General features: G+C 42.7%; 1 long non-coding RNA gene across 1 annotated transcript in view; it reads left to right on the forward strand.

Annotated features, from left to right (window-relative positions):
* LOC144381901 (uncharacterized) overlaps positions 1–6,552 on the forward strand; it is a 48,814-nt gene that overhangs the window by 37,642 nt on the left and 4,620 nt on the right. Inside the window, exon 2 of the long non-coding RNA XR_013448069.1 lies at positions 4,099–4,294. This is a non-coding gene — a long non-coding RNA (uncharacterized LOC144381901). The remainder of the gene's footprint in view (positions 1–4,098; positions 4,295–6,552) is intronic.

A 6,552-nucleotide genomic window follows, 5' to 3' on the forward strand; every position in this document is an offset into this window, starting at 1 on the left:
TAGTTCAAAAAATAAGTAAAGAACGTTTAATATATATTTCTCCACAGAAGATATGCAAAAGTCCAGAAGCCCATTAAAAGATGTGCAACATTGTTAGTAATTAGGGAGATGAAAATCAAAACCACACTAAGACACCACTTCACAACTACCAGGATGGCTATAATTTTGTTTTTAAAAAAAAGTGTTGATGAGGATATGGAGAAACGAGCCCTCAGGCAGTGCTGGTGGGAATATAAAAAGGTGCAGCTGCTGTGGCAGACATTTTGGCAGTTTTTCAAAGGGTTGAGCACAGAACTATCAATATGATCCAGCAATTTCAGTCCTGGATATATACCAAAGAACTGAAAGCAGGGAAGACTTGCACAGATATTTGTACACCAATGTTCATAGTGGCATTATTGACAATAGCCAAAGATGGAAACAAACCAAGTGTCCATCAACGGATGAATGGCTAAAAAAATGTGGTATATGCATGCAATGGAATATTATTCAGCCATAAAAAGGAATCAGATTTTGGCATATACTATCAAATGGATGAACCTTGAAAACATTATGCTTAGTGAAAGAAGCCAGACATAGGACATCTAGTGTGTGTGACCCTACTTATGAATTACAGAGAATAGACAAATTCATAGAGGCAGAAAGTATAATAGAGGTTACCAGGGACTGGGAGCGGGGGGTGGGGGGGTGCAGAAAGGGGAAGTTATTGTTTAATGAGTAGAGAATTTTTGGGGGGAGAGGATTAAAAACTTTTGGGTATAGATAGTGCTGATGGTTCTACAACACTGTGAATAACTTTAGTAACACCAAACTGTATGTTTACAAATGGTAAAAATAATATATTATGTACATTTTATCACAATAAAAAAATCAACCATAGGTATAAAACAGTAGGTCTTTGGTATTTACGCATTCAACACATGCAGAAAGCAAGGGCACTTACAGAAAAAAAGATGAATCAAACATTGTATTGGTATTTTATTGCTGTGGTAACAAATTACCACAAACTCAGTGGCTTAAAGCAACACAAATGTATTACCTTATAGTTCTGCAGATCAGAAGTTCAAAAAAGAAGGAAAGGCTGCATTCCTTTTTTTTCAGCTTTTGGGGGCTGCCCACATTCCTTGGCTTGTGGCTATATTCCATCTTGAAAGACAAGCTGTTAGAACCCTCCAGACTTGTTCCCCTTGTAACATTTCCTCCTCCAACTCTGACCGCCCCACCTCTTTCTTTCACTTATAAGGACCCATGTGATTACATTTGGCTCACCTGCACGACCCAGGATCATCTTCTTATCTCCTCAGCTGATTGGCAACCTTAGTTCCATCTGCAGCTTTAGCGCCCCTGGTCTGTGTGGCCTAATCACATTCACACATTCCAGGGATTAGGGCATTTTCATCTTTGGGGAGTCATTGTTCTACTTACCATACATATCTTCCTAACTTCAAAGATAGGCACGGGAGAAACAACAAAAAAATAAATCATGGATGGTACCGCTCAAGTATTCTGAGCTCAGGGTAAGATTATTCCAGCTGAGAGAACCAAGAAGCTCAGAGACTAAAGAAACCAGTCAAAAAACATATACAAGGTACCCTCTCCATCGAGAACTTGGGGATTCTTAATGCTTCATAGTATAAGTGAGTTAGTTATATTCCACATCTGATGGTCAGGCAGGATCACAAAAAAAGCCGCTGATCAGTCAATGGTGGAGAGGGATCCCCCGGCGCTGCCCGGTGACATGATTCTGGTGGGTCAGCTGGGGACAGGACAGCTATGTTGTTGCCGTTTGACAAGCAAGGCTGCCCGTACTAGTAAGTCCCTGTGGGATGTGCAGGTGAACCTGGTACACGGTATCTGCTAGCGAACGGGAAACCCAGAGAAAGGTGAATTCTGGCATTAGCATCAAAAGCGAATGTGAAAGACTGAGAAATGGCAGCCTGGCCCTGAAATTCTCTTACACACAGTGTGGCTACAATTTGGGCTGCTTATCAGTGTTTGCATTTGCACTGCATTATCCAAGAAGTGACCTCTCCAGCATTTTTATATAAATGGTGGCTAATAAAAAGCAGCAAGACCCACTATATCTTCTGGCGTAATCATTTTTGAGTGACATCTCTGTACCCTTAGTAGCATCAAAAAGCACTTTAACCCCACAGGGCATGGGCTGGGAAACACTGCTCTCCAGGTGTGGGAGTGATGTGTTCTGTGCATCCCACACAGCACAGCATGGAACACTCAATACTAAGTATCCAGGATATCCAGCAGTGGCCACTGCCCTATCTCTTCCAGAAAGTGCGATTTGGTTTTTCACCAAGTTTATCACTGAATAATGAATCCACTGGAGACATAATATGTGTTCAATAAATGTTTAATAAATGCAGGAAATAGGAATAAACAAATGACTTCAGGCACCTAAAATTCTTTTTTTTATAAATTTTTTTAAAGATTTTTTTTATTTTTAAGTAATCGCTACACCCAACATGGGGCTTGAACTCAGAACCCCAGAGACCAAGAGTCACATGCTCCACCAATTGAGCCGACCAGGTGCCCCAGGTACCTAAAATTCTTAACTCGGGACTAGGTTGTGGTTCTAAGGGATCATACCTTGCTGATCACATGCCTTTCCCAGCAATGAACTCTTTGTCTACACATATCCTTGCTTAGCCAATTTAACAGGCTTGCTTTCAGTCTATGTGAACTCTAACTAGAAAAATATATTTAGGGATATTAGAAAAAATGTATTTAAGATAATCTAATAAAACAAGAAATATTTTTTCTTTTTTAAGAAGATTTTATTTATTTATTTATTTGAGAGCAAGCACGCGAGCATACGTGTGCATGAGTGGGTGAGGGTGTGGGGGTTGGGCAGCAGAGTGAGAGGGAGAGAATCTCTCAAGCAGGCTCTACGCCGAGCTTGGAGCTCAACGCAGGGGTTGATCTCACGACCCTGAGATCGTGACCCGAGCTGAAATCAAGAGTCTGTTGCTCAACTGATTGAGCTACCCAGGCACCCCAAGAAATAGAATTTTTGCCTTGGTCAAAGGAAAACAAACAAGGCAAACCTTGCTTGTGTTCTGTCTCCAAGGACACATCCAAACCATCAGACACAATTGCCCGCCGAGACCCCAGGATTTTGTGCTCCTGTCTCTCTACTTGGTGACATCAAGAAATAATAACCTCTTTTAGCTGTGTGGCTCAAGGTCTGCAAGGCCCAAAGTATTTCACGTTTACCCTGAGAGAATGTCCGGGAGAGCTGATTGTGAGTCTTCAGACTAGTGGAAGATGCCACCCCACACCCATAATCCCCTTATAAATGGAGCGTATTCAAGGATATGTGAAGTCCTTAAGACACCAGGTGACCTTATCTTTAAGCCTTGCATAAGCTTTTCTGACTCTCTTTTTTTTTCTTCTATCTCCTTCCCTTCCTTCTTCCTCCCTTTTCTCCCTCCCTTCTTATTCCTTATTTCTTCTTCCCCCCATACCTTCCCTCCTTCCTTCTTCCCCTCTCCTTCCTTCCTCCTCCCTTCTTCCTTCCACGTATTTATTAATTCAACAAATATTGAGCACCTACAACGTGCAAGGGGCTGATTAGGCACTGAGGATTCAGCTGGGACTAAGACCAAGCAGTCCTTGCTTTCATGGAATTTCCATACTAATGAGAGGGTGAGGTAATGAACAAAGGAACAAATTGATTAATGAAATATCTTTAGATTATAAGTCTCATGAAAGCGGTAAATAGGGTTCTGTGAAAGAGAGTATCATGGGGGAAAGTATGTTATTTCGTAAGCGCTGAAATCTGTGTGACAGGCAGCTGTCTGCAGGTGTATGGACTAGTCTTTGGGGGGCAGCTCCTAGAGGAGGAAGCCTGGATGGGTCTTTCTGCTAAAGGATGGAAGAGAAAACCTAACATGCCGGGGTAACTTGTCTGGCGAGGAGCTCAGGGAGTGAGGGACATCCATCTCGTTTATCATAGCACGGCCGACGCACAGTGCTGGCATGCCGAAAATTCTCCTGGAGTAATATTGACAGAAAGGTCAACTGACCCTGCAAAGCATACATTTATCGAACCAGTTCTTTTTTTTTTTTTCTTTGTCCTAGGTAGAAGAAAATCCAGCAGTCTTGAGCGATATACAGATACTTTTCCATGCATGACCGACCGATGGCTCAGGGCAGGACCTGCCAGGAAGGCACTTAGTAAGGCATAGCCATGGGTTCAGCGATGCAGGAAAACTGTCTTCATGGCCTAATAAGGAAGATCAAACCGCAGGAGGACACTCCTTGGAAGGATCAAGACGTGGGTGCTGACCGGGTGTTTGGGAGAGGATTATCTCTTGGGGCCAGATTGCTGTTTACGAGAAGAAAATGAGCACTCTTGGCCCACCATGGAAAGGGTTCATTAGGAAAACACAATAAGGGGCGCCTGGGTGGCTCAGTCGTTAAGCGTCTGCCTTCAGCTCAGGTCATGATCCCAGGATCCTGGGATCGAGTCCCGCATCGGGCTCCCTGCTCGGTAGGAAGCCTGCTTCTCCCTCTTCCACTCCCCCTGCTTGTGTTCCTGCTCTCGCTGTGTCTCTCTCTGTCAAATAAATAAAATCTTTAAAAAAAAAAAAAGGAAAACACAATAATACCCCATTATAGCATTTACCCTCTAGTAATTTATTTAACTGTGTACACATCCATTTCTGACTCCAATAGACCATAAGCTTCTCTTGTGGCAGCTTTACAAATCTGATGGGAAGAGGGGGCTAAATCTTGTCTTGAAGCTGCATTTTCATTTGCTTATGTTTTGAGAATACAGGCTTAGATCCATGAGGATGGCATTTGTACTCTTTTCATAAGATTTCACACTTTTCATTTACCATCATCATCATCATCATCCTGATATTAACTGTGTGGTTTTGGGGTGGCTGCTGGAGATTATGATTAGGCCAAACCCCCCCCACTTGCTCCTCCCAAAGACCCTCCCCCCCAGCCTCTTTCTTGTTGATTTTTAAAAAAATTTTATTCATTTGAGAAAGAGAGAGTGTGCGCGCGTGCGCGCATGTATGTGGGAGGAGGGGCAGAGGGATAGGGAGCTGAGCCCGGAGCCCAGCAAAGGGCTGGATCCCATGACCCTGAGATCATGACCTGAGCCGAAATCAAGAGTCGACGCTTAACCAACTGAGCCACCCAGGTGCCCCATCTTTCTTGTTGATTTAATTGTTAATGTCCAGCACACAGTAAGTAATTGTGGTATCGAATATAAAAATACAATAAAAATGAACGAAGTAAAAGAAAAAGAAAACATATAATACAAATGTCAATCTTCTCTCTTAACACCTGTATGTGAACATGTTTTCCATCACTATTTTTAGCCTTTCCAATGGGATATAGAACAAGCCACAACAGGATAGTCATACTTGATTCAAAAAATTCATTTTAATACCTTCCCAAACAAGGTGTACTGGAGACCACAGAGGAGAGAGTGCGGAGGCTTACTGTCTTAGAGTAATTCATGTAAATGTGTGAACGGCAAAGATATTCTACAAGCCGGGTGCAGGTCAGACCTTTGTAACTGCCGCCGCATCCTCCCTCTCCCAACCAAACTGCTTTGACCTCAAAAGCCTCCAAACCTTCTGTCGGGCCAGGTGCAAGAGGCAGAGGCTAAAGAGCCCCTAGAGATAGAAGGCTGTCATGAAAGCGCCATAAGCTTTTCTTCCCCAGGATATGGCATTAGAGAGGTCATCTGAGCTAAAACGATTATCGCTGGGCTGTGGTCAACAGACAATATCCTATTCCCAGCTTAATAAAAAAAAAAAAGAAAAGAAAATGTAAGTTGAATCCAAATGAAATATAATTCTATTTCCTTTTTATCCAAGTGATTTCAGTGGACAAAGGATAGGAGCTCTGATGAAAGCAAATTAAATGAGTCCTCTGATGCATCTGGCTTTTAGGGCAGTGAGGCCAGTGGGCTGGAGAGGGAGGTAAAGATGCCCCCCACTTCCCCAAAGGCATGTCTCAGAATGAAAAGAGAGGGAGGTGAGGGTGATTTAAGCTCCACCCTACTGATATCCCCTCTCCCCACCCGAGGAGTGTTCATCCCCTGGACAATCATGGCTGTAAGCAGTGGGGAGTCAAAGAAGGTTCTTGAGTAGGGGAGTGGCACGACAGAAAGTAGCATTTAGGAAGCTGAACTTGTCAAGTCTCATTAAATATTTGTTGAATGAGTGATTCAGATTAAAAACAAGGCAGAGACATGGATTTGGCCACTTCTGTATATGGATTTCAATAGAGTTCTCTGAAGAAAGGATTAGAAAATGGTCAGTCAATGCCGTAACTACAGCTTTAGGTTACTTTTAGCTCTCTATTTCCTTTATTCTTAAGTTAATGTAGCAAAATAGATTTGATTTGTAGAATGTGATAAAATGGCTTTACTTTTGTTCATACTGATCCTATGAAGTTTTTTTCTGTGGTAATCCTTCCCTGCCTTGGATAAATACGATTCGCCCATAGGCCATATACAGTCAGCCCTGTTGTCATTTTAAGTCACAAGCACAGTCTGAGGTACCCATC

Source organism: Halichoerus grypus, chromosome 5, assembly GCF_964656455.1.
Source record: "Halichoerus grypus chromosome 5, mHalGry1.hap1.1, whole genome shotgun sequence".
Taxonomy (NCBI): Eukaryota; Metazoa; Chordata; class Mammalia; order Carnivora; family Phocidae; genus Halichoerus; species Halichoerus grypus.